This window comes from Mustela erminea, chromosome 3 (genome assembly GCF_009829155.1).
Source record: "Mustela erminea isolate mMusErm1 chromosome 3, mMusErm1.Pri, whole genome shotgun sequence".
Taxonomy (NCBI): domain Eukaryota; kingdom Metazoa; phylum Chordata; class Mammalia; order Carnivora; family Mustelidae; genus Mustela; species Mustela erminea.
The window spans coordinates 125,348,669-125,366,974 of record NC_045616.1 but is presented as its reverse complement, the minus strand read 5'-3'; the positions used below and the strand labels follow the sequence as shown (position 1 = coordinate 125,366,974).

The 18,306-nt window shown below is 41.1% G+C and overlaps 1 long non-coding RNA gene across 1 annotated transcript in view; it reads right to left on the bottom strand.

Annotated features, from left to right (window-relative positions):
• The window catches only part of LOC116586896, a 68,259-nt gene that overhangs the window by 16,571 nt on the left and 33,382 nt on the right, over positions 1-18,306 (bottom strand). Inside the window, exon 6 of the long non-coding RNA XR_004284198.1 lies at positions 11,140-11,210. This is a non-coding gene — a long non-coding RNA (uncharacterized LOC116586896). The remainder of the gene's footprint in view (positions 1-11,139; positions 11,211-18,306) is intronic.

Here is an 18,306-nt window from a genome sequence, read left to right as displayed (position 1 = left end):
CTTATCTGAACCCAGTATATGCTTTAAGTACAAATAAAATGTTAAGTTTACATATATATGTATCTTTTCCTTGTGTCAGCGAAAGATAATAATGTTGAAAGGATATCTTATCTTAAACCTACTTTTTTTTTTCCCAAGTGATCTGATTCCTCCCCATCCAAACTACTGGGTAAAGGCTTCCTCCATGGAATCCAGGGCCCTGCTAGGAGAAAGCCACACTCCCACGTGCAGATTCCTAGCTTAAGGGAACAGTGTGGGAAACTAAGAGGATCATCACAACCCTGACTTGTCCAGAGAAGAGACTATATTCTCAGCCACACTTGATAAGATTTCACCAGTAACTAGCAAGGAGGAATAGGAAACTCTTACCAGAGCCCTCTGTATATCATTTATAGCCTATTATATAAACATACGGTACATGTTTACTATAAAGTTTACTATATAGTAAACTGCACATAGTTCTTATTTCATGCTGTTTAGTCATTCTCATCTAATCCTCTTGTATCTTCATAAAGTCCTGAAAGAATCTCTGCAGCTGTTGTTCGTGAGGTGGCATGAGCCCAGGGAGCCTACCGGAATCTGTGGTTCTATTCTGCTCTGAGTACCTTCCCAGGAAGGCAGTCTCCTTACACAACACTGCTCAGTGGGGCCTATGTTGCTCAGAGTTACATGTACACAGGAAAGACAGCCCATTGCAAAGAAGTGTCATTTAAAGTCATGTCTGGCTTTTAGTAATGAATATTTATATAACTTACACTGGGTTCCATAAAAATTAAATAAATAAAAATTACAACATGGATAAACCTTAGAAGCATTATGCTAAAACAAAGAAGGCAGTCACAGATCCTGATGCAAGATGGCGATGGAGGAAGATTCCAGATTCACCTCCTTCTACAGATACACTGCATCTACAGCTACATAGGGACAGTTTCCTCTGAAAAAATAAATTAAAACACCCAAAACTAGCTGAGTGACTCATACACCAGGCAAACAAACAAAAACCTCTATCAAAGCAGGTAGGTGAGGCTGAGACACAATTTCACTATAAACCCAGTCCCTGGCATGGTGACCTACAATGAGGAGGGAACTCAAAACCTGGAGCATCTCCCCAAGGAGTGAAGGCTTTGAAGTCCACATTGGACATCCCAACCAATATCCTGCCCCTAAGAGATGATCCCCAAAACATCTAGCTTTGAAAGCCAATGGGGCCCACATCTAGGAGACCCACAAAGCTATAGTGAATGAGAAAAGGCCCTTGAAGGGCGTGCACACTAAGATCCAACCATGCCAGGGCCCAGGGCAGAGGCAGCTAGTTGAAAAGCACCAGAATTTCTGCAGAAGAGGTTTATTTGCTTATCTTCAAGCATCATCCTGAGGAGTAAGCATCTAAGTTAACTTACATGTAGGGGTCACTGAAATATTCTTAGGACAGAGGCCAGTGGACATCACTTCTGTACCCTCACTCTGCCTTGTATTAGCTCAGTGGTGTCTCCCAAAAAAGAGCCTGTAGCTCTGTGGGGGCACCCTGAATTTTCTGGCTGCTGCCTAATGGGCAGCTCTAGATCACAGACTCTGGGAGCCTGTAGGGCTTTACTTGTGGATCCAACAGGATTATAACTGATAACCAGTTACTATCCCCAGGATACAACAAGAGGCAACAGTCCAAGGGGCCCTGTCTTTCTGTGAAAGAGGCGTATTAGTTTATCTTCATAGCTGTGGCTTGAGGGATAGGCTTCCAATTAAATCATATCTAAGGGTTGACTATAATCCTTTCCAGAAACATTGGAGGGTGGGTACTATCTTTGTGCTCACCCTATGGCATGCTCCAGAGCACCAGTATCTTCCAAAGAGGAACACTTACATTGTCTAGTGCCCCAGATTTTATGGCTGATGCCTTGGGGTGCCTCCTCGATTACCTGGCTGTGGTGGCCAGCAGAGCTTGCCTTTCTGGGTTCCACAGAGATTGCAGCAACTGGAGAGATCAGTTTTGGTCAGCTACTACCCCCAGGGCACTGTACAAATATACTAAAACATATCCCCAGTCTTCCTCTGAAAGAGACCTAGTTGCTTATCCTATAGTTTTGGCCTGAGGAGCTGGCATCCAGTCTGGCATACATCTAGCAGCCTACTAAGGGGTTCTCAGGGGTGGAGGCCAGTGATCACCATCTTCGTGCTCTCCCTCAGCCTTACCTCAGCTCACAGTATCTTCCAGATAAGTTCCTGTGCCGACTGAAGTCTGGCTCCCTGACCTCTGTGGCTGATGCCATTGTTCTGTGAAAGCCCTCTATGAGCTTATCTGAACTGCTTGTACACTCCTTTGGCGCCCTGATTTTTTGCAGTAGCCACCCAGGGGACACCTCTAGATGGCCTAGCTATGGTGGCCAGTGGGACTTACGCTTGCAGTCCCACAGAATTGTGCATATTTTCATACTTTAAAAGTTGCTGCCTGAGGATCTGGCTTCAGTCAGTCTGAATCTAGGTGTTGACTGAGAGCCTCCTTTTTGGGACACTGACAGGTCATGGCACCCTCTCAACTACTGGAAGCCACTAAAAATAAATTATGCTAGTTTGACAGTCACAGAGGTTTGAGGGACAACCAAGAGTTAGAGCAAGTTTGAACAATAAGATTCATCTCCTACGTAAGGCCGCTCTTAAGACTGGGAGAGGTGGCTGTTTTATGTAATGCATAGAAATGAACAGAGTCAAGAAAAATGAAGAAACAGAGGACTATGTTACAAACAAAAGAACAAAACAAAACCTCAGAAAAAGTCCCTGAAGAAATGGAGATCTGTGACTTACCTCATAAAGAGTTAGAAATAATGGTCATAATGATGCTCACTGTACTGGGGAGAATGATGGATGAACCCAGTGAGAATTTCAACAAATGGGAAATATAGGTAATTACAAAATAGAAGTTACAGAGCTTAAAATACTAAAGTTTACTGAACTGAAAAATACAACTGGAGAGGTTTAAATGCAGACTAGATGAAATGGAAGAGAGAATCAGTAAACTCAAAGACAGGCACTGGCATTCACACAATCAGGGCTGCATAAAGTAAAAAAAAAAAGAAAAAAAAATGAAAATAGCTCATGGGGCTTCTAGGACAACATCAAGCAGACCAAATTCCACATGAAAGGGCTCTTACAAGGGCAAGAGAGAGAGAGAAATAAAGGTAGGAAATTTATTTGAAGAATAATTACTGAAAACTTCCCTATCCTAGGGAGGGAAATAGCCTTCCGGATCCAGAAAGCCCAAAGAGTTACATATAGACCCACATTGAAGAGACCCACAACAAGTCACATAATAATAATGTCAAGTTAAAGATAAGAAGAGAATCTTAAAGGTAGCAAGAGAAAAACAACTTATTATGTATAAGGAAATCCCCCATAAGACAATCCAGATTTTCAGCAGAAACTCTGCAGGCCAGAGGAATGGCAGGATATATTCAAACTGCTGAAAGAAACATTCTGCCAGCCAAAAATACTCTGCCTGGCCAAAGCTGTCATTCAGAATTGAAAGAGAGATAAAGCATTTTTCAGACAAACAAAAGCTAAGGGAATTTATCACACTAATTCAGCCCTACAAGAAATCTTAAGAGTACCTTTAAGGGGTGCCTGGGTGGCTCAGTGGGTTGAGCCTCTGCCTTCAACTCTGCCTTCGTGATCTCAGGGTCCTGGGATCGAGCTTTGTAATGAGCCCCATATCGAGCTCTCTGTTCAGCAGGGAGCCTGCTTCCTCCTCTCTCTCTGCCTGTGTCTCTGCCTACTTGTGACCTCTGTCTGTCAAATAAATAAGTAAAATCTTTAAAAAAAAAAAAAAAAAAGAGTACTTCTTTAAGCTAAAATGAAAGTGCTAATTACTAACAGAAAAATATAGGACAGTATAAATATCACTGATAAACACATAGTAAAACTTCAAGAACAATCTAATGTTATAAACGTAGTTAATCATTTACAAAGCTAGTATGGGAGTTTAAAGACAAAAGAAGTAAAAACTAGCTCAAACTACAATAATTAGATCAGAGATATGCAGGATTTAAAAATGTAAAATGTGACACAAAAAATATAAAACATGGGAAGGGGAGAATAAAAATGAAAAATGTAGTGACTAGAGAGGAGAAGGGAGTTGGGCTAAATTGGAAGGGGAGGTGAATCATGAGAGACTATGGACTCTGAAAAACAATCCGAGGGGTTTGAAGTGGCGGGGGGGTGGTGGGAGGTTGGGGTACCAGGAGGTGGGTATTATAGAGGGCACGGATTGCATGGAGCACTGGGTGTGGTGAAAAAAATAATAAATACTGTTTTTCTGACAATAAATAAATCAATTTAATAAATAAATAAATAAATAAGAAAAATGTAGTGCCTTCTAATGCATTCAAACCTAAGTTATCAACTTAAAGTAACCTGTAATAAATATGAATTGTTATATACAAGACTCATGGTAACTTTTAGGCTTTTTAATTACACAGAAGATAAAGAGAAAGGAATCTAAGTACAGCACTACAGAAAACCATATCTCAAAGGAAGAGAGCAAGAAAAGGAAGGAACAAGGAACTATAAAACAGCTAGAAAAAAATTTTTTTTTAATGGCAGCATGTACATACCTATCAATGATTACTTTAAATATAAATGGTCTAAGTTCTCCAATCAAAGGCATAGGTTGGGTGAATGGATTTAAGAAAAACACAAACCAAGACCCATCTATATGTTATCTATAGAGACTCACTTGATATGTAAGGACACATAGAGACTGAAAGTGAAGGCATGAAAAAAGATATTCCATACAAATGGAAACCAAAAGAAAGCAGTGGTAGCTACACTTCTATCAGACAAAATAGACATTAAGACAAAGACTGTAATAAGGGCAAAGAAGGGCATTACATAAAGTAGTCAATCCAAGAAGAAGATATAACATTTGGAAATATTTATGCACCCATCATAGTAACAACTAAATATATAAAGCAAATATTAACAGACATAAAGGAAAAAATAACAATACAATAATAGGAGTTTAAGCCCACTTTCATCAATGGATAGATTCTCCTGATAGAAAATCAGTAAGAAAACCTTGGCCTTAAATGACACATTAAATCAGATGGAGTTAAGAACATAAGAACATTCCATCCAAAAGCAGCAAAATAAACTTTCTTCCCAAGTACATATGAAACATTCTCCAGGATATGTTGGGTTACAAAACAAGTCTTAATAACTTTAAGAAGACTGAAATATCACAAGTTTCTTCTGACAACAGTTGTATGAAACTAGAAATCAATTACAAGAAGAAAAATAGAAAATTCACAAATATGTGGAGAACAAACAATATACTACTGAAAAACCAATGCATCAAAGAAAAAAATTTAAAAAAGAAATAACACTTGAAACAAAAGGGAATGGCAACACAATATCCCAAAAGGTATGGGATGGAGCAAAAGTAGTTCCCATTTACAATTACATCAAAAGAATAAAATAGCTAGGAATAAATTTAACTAAGGAGGTGAAAGACCTGTACACTGAACACTATAAGATGCCAAAAAGAAATCAAAGACACAAAATAGACATTCTTTGCTCGTGAATTAGAAGAATGTTATTAAAATGTCTATAATATCCAAAGCAAACTACGGATTCAATGTAATCCCTATCAATATTCCAATGGCATTTTTTACAGAAATAGAACAATCTTAAAATTTTCACAGAATCACGAAAGACCCCAAACAACCAAAGCACTCTTGAGAAAGAACAAAGCTAGGGCACCACACACCCTGATTTTAAACCATATTACAAAGCTATAACAATCAAAAGACTATGGTACTGATATAACAGACACATAGATCAATGGAACAGAATAGAGACCAGAAACATACCCAAACATATATGATTAATTAATTTATAACAAAGGAGCCAAGAATAAACAATGGGGACAGAACAGTCTCTCCAACAAACAGTGTTGGGAAAAATGGAGAGCCACATGCAAAAGAATGAAACCAAACCACTATCTTATACCATAAACAAAAATTAATCAAAATGGATTAAAGACTTGAATGTAAAACCTGAAACCATAAAACTTCCATAAGAAAATATAAGCAGTAAGCCCCTTGATATCAGTCTTGGTGAACATTTTTTGGACTTGACACCCAAAGAAAATGCAACAAAAACAAAAATATGTGGTGCAACATCAAACTAAAATGCTTCTGGACAAGAAAGGAAACGATAAAATGAAAAGGCTACCTAACAAATGGGAAAAAATATTTGCAAATCACTTATCTGAGAAGGGGCTAATAACAAAAATATAAAGAACTCCTACAACACAATAGCCAAACTTCCAATCTTATTTAAAAATTGGCAGAAGATCTGAATAGACATTTTTCCAAAGAAGGCATACAGATGGCCAACAGGTATGTGAAAAGATACATCACTAATCGTGAGGGAAATGCAAATCAAAACCACAATGAGACATCACCTCATATGTGTTATAATGGTTATTATAAAAGAGACAAGAAATAACAAGTGTTGGCAAGAGAAGCCTTGTGTACTGTTGGTAGAAAATTGTACTATGTGAAGTAGTATGGAAATTCCTCCAAAAATTAAAAAACAGAACTATCATATGATCCAGCAATTCCACTTCTGGGTATTTATCCAAAGAAAATGAAAATACCAACAAGAAAAAATATAAGCACCCCCATGTTCATTGTAGTATTTATAATATACAAGATATGAAAACAACCTAAGTATTCATTCATGGATGAACAGATAAAGATGTGTAGGTATATTGTGGAATATTAGTCACCCATAAAAATGAAGGAAATCTTGCCATTTACAACAAGGATGAACCCTGAGGGCATTATGCTAAGTATAATAAGTCAGAGAGAGATAGAACCTGTATGTTTTCACTTACATGTGGAATCTTAAAAAAACCCAAAACAGTAACAAAAACGAAAACCAAGATCATTGGTGACTGGCAGAGGCAGGGATGGGGAGTGGGAGAAACTGGTGATTAGAGCCAACAGGTAGAAACTTCCAGCTATAAAATAAATAAGCTAGGGATATAATGTACAACGTTGTGACTATAGTTAATAATACCATACTGCTTATTTGAAAGTAGTAAAGAGAATAAATCTTAAAAGTTCTTATAATGAGAAAACAAATTTAGTAACTATATATGGTGATGGATATTAACTAGACATTGTAGTGATCACTTCACAAAATATACAAATATCAAATCATTATACTGTATACTTGAAACTAGTATGTCAGTTATACCTCAATTTAAAAAATAAGGCAGTCACAGAAGACCACATATTATGCTTTTATTCATATCTAAGTCCATAATAAAGAAATCTAAAGAGGTGGAAAGTAGATTTGTGGTTGCTTAGGGCTAGGAGGGTTGGGAGGGAGGGAGCATCTTTGGAGAGGTATCAAGGAGAGAGAGGGATGATAGCTAAAGGGTATCATTTTCTTCTCAAGGCGATAAACATGTTCTAGCACTGAATGTAGTGATGATTGTACAAATCTATGAATGTACAAAAAAACACTGAATTATACACTTTCAATGGATAAATTGTATGGTATGAGAATTCTATCTCCATAAAGCTATTGAAAAAAAGAGCCAATGGTAAAGACATAATTTGCCAATTTTGTTCATATTATTTCACAAGATATTAATCCCCACTCACAGGTAAGTAAATGAATATCTAAGAATTGCTAATAAGTGACTTTCAGGATCTTGCGATGCCAGCTCTTTTTCTGACCAGTAGCATGCTACTGCTGGTGCCTAGGGTGGGAGGATAGTGAACTCAAGACCCTTAGTGTTCTGTGTTCAAACTGCCAGTAGATGATCTGCTAACCATAGGTCTTTGGATGGGCAACTTAATCTTACATTTAGGTCCTTATTTTTCTCTCCTGAGATTGAATAACATCAACCAACTTAGAGCACTACTGGAAGGAGTTCCTGAGACACAGTATGTAAGGCACCTGGGACCGTGCCTGGTACGTGGCAGGGGCAGTGATCATTATGTTTTATGAACCTGTGCATATTAGCATTGATGGGGTTGCAGGAGAAAAACCCAGTTTAACTTTGTTGAAGCAAAGAAGGAAATGTATTAATTCATATCACGTGAAGTCCTCAGAGCAGTTACGTCCTAGGACTCAGGTGACCTCTCAGGACACTGTGTCCCTTTTCTCTTGGCTTCATGCTCAGGCTGACTCCCCATGTGGAGGCAAAGATGCCAAAGAAACTCCAGGTTCACATTTCACCAGGTTAGCAGCCCTGGTAGAAGAACAGATCTCTTTCCAGATGGTGCCAGCCCAAGTCCTGGGAAAGACTCTCATTGGCCGGGGTTGATCCCTTTCTGAATCTCTACGGCACGGGAAATGGAATTTCAAAGGCTGATCAGGCCCAAACCATGTCCCCTGTCTGTGGGTGGAGGATGGCTCAATCTTCCCCAAAATAAGACCTCTGCCATGTCTATAGACATTTATTCTCTCCCACAGCAAGACCCCCTTTTAGGCTGAGTGGTGAGGCCAAGAAAGTTTCTATTTCAATTCTGCATTTGTACCTTAAACGATCACCTACTCTGTAAAGGGCACTTGTGAGTTTATCTACAGGGCCCTCTTTCTACATTCTGTGCCTGTGTGTGTCCACAAATGCACGCACGTGAACCCTCGGACACGTGGGGAGACTGCCAGATGCCAAGGCTAAAATGAGAATCTTGTATAATCAACTGTTTATACATTTCATAACAACAGTAATCCCTTCCTGATGGCTTTAACTAGTTGTTGAAGTCTAGAAAAGACAACCTTTGTAAGAAATGTGGAGAAAATTATATGTTGTGGGTAATTTTACTTATTGAATATTTTCTTGGTTGTGAGTTTAGAAAAGCTAACAAGAAAACACAAACGAATGTTTTGGGAAGCCCCGCAGTGCTAGGCAGTGACTGATGGGAAGACACCAGTAGCGGGTTTGCGATTGTAAATGACCAAACCCTGCAGAGTGAAGCTGTGCTCTGAGGGTCCGTTCCTGGGGGGCCACAGGCATACTCATCCTTCGGGCCATTTTGGGAGATGTTTGGATTTAATTTGTGGGTGTCTTTCCCTCTTCCAAAGGCGAGTTTAGAACACAGAAGAAATTTAAGGCTCCAGGATGCTCTGCAGAGCTGTGGCCTTCCCTGGGGCCTGTTTCTCATCTTTAAATATTTTCATGGGTGATTCTCATTAAGTTCAAGACCTATTACACATGTGCCTCCCTTGCCTCAGGAAGGGCCTGGCCCCAGTTGCTTATAACCATTCTTTGTAGGTTTCCCATGGTCAAAAAACTAATAGAAACTAATAGAAAACTGTGGCAAAGTGCTTCTTTTTTTCTCTCTCAATCTTTTTTTTTTTTTTTGAAGATTTTATTTTTAAGTAAAAAAAAAAAAACAAACCCAAAACCCTCAAAACAATGTGGGGCTTGAACTCGCCACCCCAAGACCAAGAGTCACACGTTTCAGCAACTGAGCCAGCCAGGTGCCCCCAGGCTTTGAATTCCAATCAGGCTTTACATCCTTATCTTCCGCTATTTTTTCTTTTATTCCCAGAGTACACTGAATAATTTATTATGTGTACTGGTTACATCTGTCTTCTCTAGTTAGGCTCTTAAGCTACCTTAAGGGGACAGGCACCTCTGTCTGTTTTGTTGAAGAATATATCTCAAGCACCTGGAACAGGGTCAGGCACGCAGTAAATGCCGAATTGGCACGTCTAGAACCTACCAGCACGTTTTGAATCAGGTGGTTGTCAGGGACTCGGGGTTAGCACGAGCGACTAACCCTGTCCTCTTCTTTCCGGCCTCTCCCTATTCCTTCACCTGCCCTGAGAGGATTTTATCTTCCTTTTGCATGAACCAGAAACCTGTACTTGGGTCGGCATGTGTTCTTCCCCACTCTAAGTTTAATGCGTAAGCTCTAGGTGATCAGTTCTCCATGTCTGCTCTTGATAGAAAAGAGTTTTGGAATGCCAGCAGAAATTCTTTCCCACCAAAGCCTGCTTCGGCAAAGTAAAAAAATCAATATGCTTTGGGTTTTAGACTTGTCTCTCTTGTAGATTTAAGAACTAGATTTTGAAACTCAGAACTAGAGCAATGACCACTTTGTCTTGAACTACCTCTGCCCTCCTCATGGACAGATAAAAAGCTGCAAATGCTGCCCAGGAGACAGTGAACTCTCCGTGTTGTGGCGTAGCTCCTACTGTAGCCACTGCCACAAATGACCAGCACATCCTCTGAGGCACCGGTCTTTATTTTGCCTTGAAATGCCTACATGGGATAATGGACTTGGGGACTCTTTCCTCTCTTTAAAAGACTTCATGGGTCTTTGCTTGGTTCAGGACATGCTGATCTCATTCTCCAGGTCTAGGAGAGCTGTCTCTAGCTGGAGGCTTACAACGGACTGGGGCTGGGAACTGGGGCTGCCCTCGTGTTCAGATCCTACCATCCAAAGCTCCTTTACTACCTGGTCTTACATTAACAATTATTCATCAACTAAGCTTTTCCTAGGAAGGACGGTTTACTTTTATCCTATTTTGACTACTGAATGATCCTGACAAGTTTGTATGGAGGCAGGCATATAGAGTTAGAACTGCAAATAGAGCGTCTGAAACCACCACATTCCTTTTACTGTATTGATAACATTTTAAACACAGGGAGACTGATTTAAAGGAAATTTATTGGAAAGAGAATAAATATTCTTCCCAAATAAAGCATCCTCACACAAGTCAAGTCACTGGCTGATAGGGCAGAGTACCACAGTGGACCCGGGGTGGGAGCTGGGGCTTCCCCCTCAGCCCTCCAGGTGCCTTCCCACCCCACAGTGGAGACCTGGGAGGACAGGTATGTCGGAACCCAGACCATGGCAGCCGCCAGGAAGAGGACAGAGTCCCCAGCAGATTGTGACTTTGGATGCCTAGAAGAAATTCTTTAGCTCTCAGGGCTCAAATCCACCTCAAAAGATTCCCGAGCTCTCCAAAGTGGAGCTTAAATTTGGCAACGTTCACCTCACAGAGTTCAGGGAAAGGGACAGTTTGCTAGAGGACTCGACTGTCTGGTTTCTATGGGAAAACAGACAATCAGACATGGGACTATTCACCATTTAAAGAATTTAATTGACTCACCTCGCTTGGAGTCCTTGCATGCTTGGCAATCTTCTGATCGTGGTTGGCTCCCTAGTGTTTAGTTTTTTGGCCTTAAGGAAAAAACACTTAACTGAAACTGGCTTAAACAACAAAGGGTAATATTTCTCAACAGAGGAACAGTCTGAGAGATGGCAGGTCCAGGGCTGGTTAACTTAGTGGCTCAACAACATCATCAAAAACTCGATTCTTTCCATAATTCTGCCCTGCAGTCCTCAGGGTGTGGGCTTTGGTCCTTTAACTCATCTCCCCATAGTTAAAAGATGGTGGCAACAGCCAACACAACACGTGGAGGCCATAGCAGACTCATTTCTTTATAAAATGGGACGCTTTCCCAAGCCCCACCCCTATGCCACTCAAAAATCTTTCCTTATATCTTATTGGCTATAATTGTTACCATGACTTTTTCTAAGCCAATTGTTAGCAAGGGGAAGAGAATCACCGCGATCACCTTAAATTAATCAAGACTGAGGGTGGACACTACTTTCTTAAAGCAGGAGGTCACACGTGATATTATTAGATATATTAGAACTTTGTTTACAAGAAAAACCTGAGGAAATGGCCCTTGTGTATCTCGTGCAATCTGAAGGATCTGCCACGGCTGGAGTGTTTCTTGCCAGGAAAGATGCCTTGATAAAGTGCTCTGAACTCAACTGCCTGGTCCCTGTGGGGGCGACTTGTCTTGTTATTTTAAAAGTTATAATCTTGCTTACTTAAAATTTTTTATTCTTCTTCAGAAACAAACAAAAATGCTCCTAGAAGGAAGAAGTGACCTATTAAACTTCAAAAAGTGTTGACGCTTATCAGATATGCTTCCGTAGCACAGAGGACAGATGCCTGACAATTTCAAGGGCTCCGTGGGTGGACAAGAAAAAAATGTTAAGAGCACCAAAAAACCTTAGTAAAAGATTTGGCAAATGCCCATTGAAGGCTCTGGGTATGACAGGCATGGCACCAAGCAGGACACCAAGGAAGCAGTTTCTGCTCCTAGGAACCACAGTCCACCTCACCGCTTTGCCTGGAGACACTTTTGTGAGAGCTAGACCCAACTAGTCAGGGACTCCACATCCATCCAGATGTCTCGGGCTTCTGGCTGCACCGTCAGTGAGCATGACCAGTCTGCCACCAGTGGAACAATAGAGACAGAAGGCAGTCTCTTATTTGTTCCCCTTAACTGACCAAAGCCCACTGGAAGGTGATGCATGTACCTTGTTTCAGTCCCTGTGTCGGTGGTTCTTGTCAGCAGACAAGGCCAGCAGTGCCTGCCCTGTTTTTGCCTTTTAAGAGTTCATTTATTTGTCAGAGAGAGCACGCGCACAAACAGGGGGAGCAGGAGAGGGAGAAGCAGACTCCCCACCAAGCAGGGAGCCAGACACAGGGCTCTATCCCACAAAGCCGGTATCACGACCTGAGCAGAATGCTTAGATGCTTACCCAACTAAGCTACTCAGGCGCCTCTGCCTGCCCTGTTTTGTAACTATAAGGTGGTTACATGTCTGCTCTCCAGCAAAGCACTGGTAGCAATCTTTGGAATAATCTTTATATAGGAAAGCCTTATAAGAGGGCAAAGAACAAGTTGGTGAAGGGTTGAAGGGGCTCAGGCAGAGTTCCAGGAAGGAGTGAGAGATACTGTATTTGAGAAAGCCCAGGATCAGGAGTGGGGCACGCAATGAAAAGCACTTGCACCAATTTCCCTTGTAAGGCAATGGAAACACATAAAGAATGGATTCCAAGACCTCAAACCCTATAAGAAGCAATGTGCTGACACCATGAGCCCCTATTTAATAAACATTTTGGGACTTGTGGGTGTATTAGATTTAGCAGACACCGTAGAATTTTGTTATTACTATGATTAAAAGTAATTTGCATAATTCAGGAATACTAGGGGGGAAAAGAAAGCAAATTTCCCCACCAAAACACTTATCTATTACTAAAGCCTGTTGGGTGAATTATTTTAGTAATTTACTGATGCCTATATAGATGCACATACTCATCCATGCAGTGGTAATTAATAGCAGTGCCCAGAGAAATTTACCTCTACAGATGCAAACAAGTGGAATTTAATGAGGCTTCCAGATGGTCACAAACCACCATTTCTCTTCATATATATATATATATATATATTTTAGATTTTATTTTTAAGTAATCTCTGCATCCAATGTGGGGATCTCACGACCCCAAGATCAAGAGTCATGTGCTCGGGGCACCTGGGTGGCTCAGTGGGTTAAGCCGCTGCCTTCCGCTCAGGTCGTGATCTCGGGGTCCTGGGATCGAGTCCCGCATCAGGCTCTCTGCTCAGCGGGGAGCCTGCTTCCTCCTCTCTCTCTCTCTGCCTGCCTCTCTGCCTACTTGTGATCTATCTCTGTCAAATAAATAAATAAAATCTTTAAAAAAAAAAAAAAAGAATCATGTGCTCTAATTGCTGAGCCAGCCAGGTGCCCCTCTCTTCATACACTTCCTTGATATAGAAAATGAATGGAACAAAGATTCTATCACATGAACCAATCATTACACCCATTCTTGTGGGGACTACTGTCCTTTCTAACGGACTACTGTACTTATGCGATTGGCTTGAATTTATTATCTACCACATGAATGTGTCTTAACTGGGATTCTATGAAATGAGACTTCCAACTAAGAGAAGGTTCAAAGACTAAAGGTCACCCCTTCAACTCCAAGAAAATTTCACAGTTAAATTTAAAAACCGTAGAGGGTGAGAAATTGGAATCAAACACCTAACAGCAACCCATTTAAGGTAAGAGAGACAAGACAGTAAATTCCGTGATATAGTCCAACTTTCCGGGGTGTGGCGTCTGAAACAAATGCCAGTTTTAAGGGGTAGTAAGGCTCCTCGCAACCCATGTGTGATCTCGTGGCGACAAAGACGGTAGCACAGGGCCTCTGCATTCCCCAAGCTTCTCAAAGGACAAGATCTGTCAGGACTCCTAAGCTCTGGGTGGTTGCTGTGTGGGGGATGTGAGCACGCTACACCCCTGCGGTTTACGAACGGGCTGCTGGTGGTGATGGAGAGATGGGAGCGATGACACCAGGATGCAGGGACGGAAGACGTGTGACGGGAAAGTGGTGGCAGTTCCGTGAGTGCAGGAACTCGGTTGGCCTGATTCACCGCTGTGTTTGTAGCACCGAAAGCTGTGCCTAGAATGCAGTTGGTGCCAAATAAGTATCTGTGGAAGACTGAAAGCATGAACAGTGCAAGCTAACTGCGTCGCTCGTGCCTGCTTCCTGTTTGCCCTCCCTTGCAGCGTGCTTTCCTCCCGCGTTCCTTTCACCCAGGGAGGTGTGCTCACCTCACCTTTCCCATGTCTCTCCTTCCTATTTACTTTTGTCTAGCCAATTTATGGGGTTGCTCGGCAAATGTTTTGACTCCAATTGGGAAAACAAGCTCTTGGTGCCATCATTGTCACCTGGCCCAGACTCTCAAAACAAGCCTGGTGTTGAAGAAAATGTCAACGGAAAGGTTTTGGTCTGCCTCTTTGGCAGATTACACAGGGCTTACAAAACACTTAACACGTCTGGATATCAAATTTGAGCTTCTTCAATTGCCTTTCCAGAGAGACCTCGCCCGCCCCCGCTCATAGCCATCCCCACCTGCGATGACTCTAGAACTGTGTCAGACAGCAGCTCCCTGGCACCTCAAACAAAACAGAAGTGGAAAATGAAGATGATGCTAAAGGGAGTCACTGTGTCCCGAACTTGAGGAGAAAACCAGACTCAAGTCCTTTATCTCTCATGTGGAAGGCTGTGATGCATTAGGGGTGTGCACTGGGTGCAACTCGCCTACACTGTGTGCTTTGCCTATAGAAAAAAATGGTTTTTTTTTTTCTTCTTCTAACAGGCATTAGTTGCCAACACTTAAAAATCAGGAGATTTAATGTTAAAATCTACATTCCCACCTTCTCTTGAGAAATTAGAAGTTCTAGCAATGTGGTGCCTGCATTTTCACAGAGTGGCTGCAGCTGGGGCCGAATCACTATGGGGGCAGAAGGGCAACTGAAGCCCTTTTCATTTCCCTCCTGTTGGGACTGTGTGCTCTTTCCCTCTGTCCTCACTGCTCCCTACTGTCTCCTACCTTGTTTTGAGTCTTGAAGGCCCATGTGGTCTGCTGAGGCGTGCCTCCCTGCCTCTTCCACCTTTCTGCCTGGCACCTGAAGGGAAATGGGGATCTCTAAGTGGTTAAAATCCCTTCTAGCGCTCTGATCCTTTGGCTGGCTCAACAAGTTGTGGCTGAGAACTTGCAAGATCGTACCCTCTCTCACACACTTCTGTAGAAAGGCCCCGTTGGCTTCTAAATCCCCACCTGTTAGAATCAGCCGGGGAGTAGTTTTAAATTTATACCAACGCCCGATCTGCATACCCAGAAATCCTGGTTTAATTGGTCTGGGGTGGGCCTAGGGATTGTGTTTTGTTTCGTTTCTTTAATGTTCCAGATTATTCTAGTATACCTCCAGTTGAAAACTACAGTATTAGATAGCATTAACCCTCAATATCAAAGCTCAATTTCTAGGCTGAAGCTTCGCTGTAATGACATGAGATTTGTGTTACTTTCCAAGGATAGATAGCAGTGGTCACTGCAAGGCGTGGACTGTGTGCAGGGGGCTCCTCGGTATATCAGCTGAGCTCCATGTTCCCATTCTCCCGATCGCCTTCAAGATGCCAGTGCTCAGATTCTGGAGTCAGTTCTCTATGTGATCTTATCTGTCATGCTGACTCTGAATCTTCAGAAACCAAACCTGGTTACATCCCTGGCCTGCCCAGGGGTCTCAGCTCTGTAGTGAACAACTTCTAACTGCTTCCTGCATTCCCTCCATGTCTGTCTCCAAGGCCTCTTGAGGTCCATCTCAAGTTTATTCCTGCCCATATCCCTGCTTGTTCGGACCACATGCAATTAGGTGTGGTAGGCAACAAGCTGCATTTAAGTGAGAGAACCCGAACCTACTTTAAGCCTGTCCTGGCTGTCCCCTCCTCTGCTTTTGTTAACCATTTCCTTTAGCAAAGTGGCCTTTGCCACTGACCCAGAACTGCTGCTTCTTTCCTGGATGGGGCAAAGACAAACCAGATTATCTGGCTCAGTTGGGGAGCTTGCTCCCAAACACTAAAAGTTTTATGATATCTCTCTCCCCTCACTTTTTGGTCCCAAATCTTTCCTCTCCCATCCAGAATGCTCAAATTCATAAGCCTATATATTGAGAAAGGCTGAAATGAATGAATAAATAAGTACATATGGTCAAAAGGATAATCACAAAGTCAATACATAACCTTGCAGAAAGTCCAATACACATTTATTGAGCATCACTGCAAGTAGGACTAGACACTGGCCATATAGTGGTGAATACGTCCATATTGTCCTTGCTCTTTCTGAGCTGGTACTTCTTAGTATCTCAGATACTTTTTAGTATCTCTGTGCACCTGAAAGCAGAACTGGCTGGAGTGGAGCTGACCAAATAGGCTTCAACTCACAAGTCAGGGCCAGTCAAGGGAGAGCACCAGGCTGACAATTCTAAGACCATCTCTAGGTTCCTGGGTCCAGAGCGATACTGTATGGGTAGATGGTAGAGACAGAGGCTGGTGGTGGTACCAGTTTCTGTCATCCCATTATGGCTGAAACAACATCAAACTAAGAATTGTAAGATCTATGCTCGGAACCTGGCTTCACCAATTCCTACTTACCTGTCCTTGGGCAATCAAGATTTTTTGGTTTTTTGGACTATTTAATGTAGATTTCCTTCCTCACTTTAGTAGAGTACATCCTCTTACAGAAGCTTCCTGAGAAAGGGTTCATGGAGGTAAATTTTTTGGGTCCCAGCAACTTTGAAAATAGCATTATCTATCTTCATCCCAAGATCAAAGAAATAAGTCAGTGTATTAAGGACTGGCAGGGAGAATTGAAAATGGTGAAGCAAAGTGTTAAATATAAATGACTGTTGTAAATATATAGATAGACATTAATGTCAGCAAGAATTATTAACGATCCTTAAAGCCTTAAAATGCAACACAGATAGTACAACAGGGAGGAAGGGAATTCAGAGGGAAAACCTGAGAGAATTATAGGGTAAAATTGTATCCTCTCTATGTTATAAGGAATGCTTCATTTTTGCTCATTGTCCAGTGTTACTTCTGACACATTCTGATACTATTTTTACTACCATTTTCATATTGCATGTGGCCTGTGTTTGATGTCTTTTTTATCCCTGCTGTTCTGAAATTTCATCAGGATGCCTTTGTGCAGACCCTTTTCCATGTAATGTATGGGTCCCTTAACCTGGAGACTTGTGTCTTTCAGTTCTGGGTACATTCCTTGCTTTATGTCTTTGGATATTTCATTCTTGTATTTTTTATATTCTCTATATCTGGAACTCCTATTTGTTATACATCAAATTTCCTAAATTTATTATTTGTATTTTTTCCTCCTATTTTCTATTCTCTTTGAATATACTTTCTGGAAGCTTTTACTAACTTTCTTTAGCCCTTTTACTGACTTTTAAATTTCAGTTAACCTTTTTTCTAGTTTTAATTTCCAGAAGCTCTCTCCTTTGTTGTTTTTTTTAAAAATATATATATAAAACCCTGTTACACAATATTTTCTTTTACCTCTCTGTGAATATGAATCACAGCACTAAAAAACTTATATTTTAGTTTTCTTTTGCTCCCTGGTTTTGTTTCCTCTGAGTTCCTTCCTTTTCATTTTCCATTCCTCTCTGCTGTAATATTTATGTTTCATTATAAGGGTTTCAGAGATGTTAACAATTATTGTTGACATTTATATCCAGATAAACATTTACAACAGTTATTTTTGTTTAACTCTTTGCTGTTTAAATCCTTCTCAACAGTGTTTTATACTATGATTTACTTCCTGTTCTTGGGATCTTAATTTTGATTCATCATTTAGTTGGCCAGAGTACATCTTCAAATAACTCTCTCAAAATGTGATACATGGGGAGTATGTATTTGGACTCTATATCTAGAAATGCATTTCTTTTGGCTTCACAGATGAAAATCTACACAGGTATAATATTCTTCGTTTATTATTCTTGGATTTCATTATTATTCTTGGATTTCACTTCAAAATCTTATAAATACAGCATCATTGTTTCTCTGGAATTTCCATTTGCAGAGGCAAGTTGAGACCTTG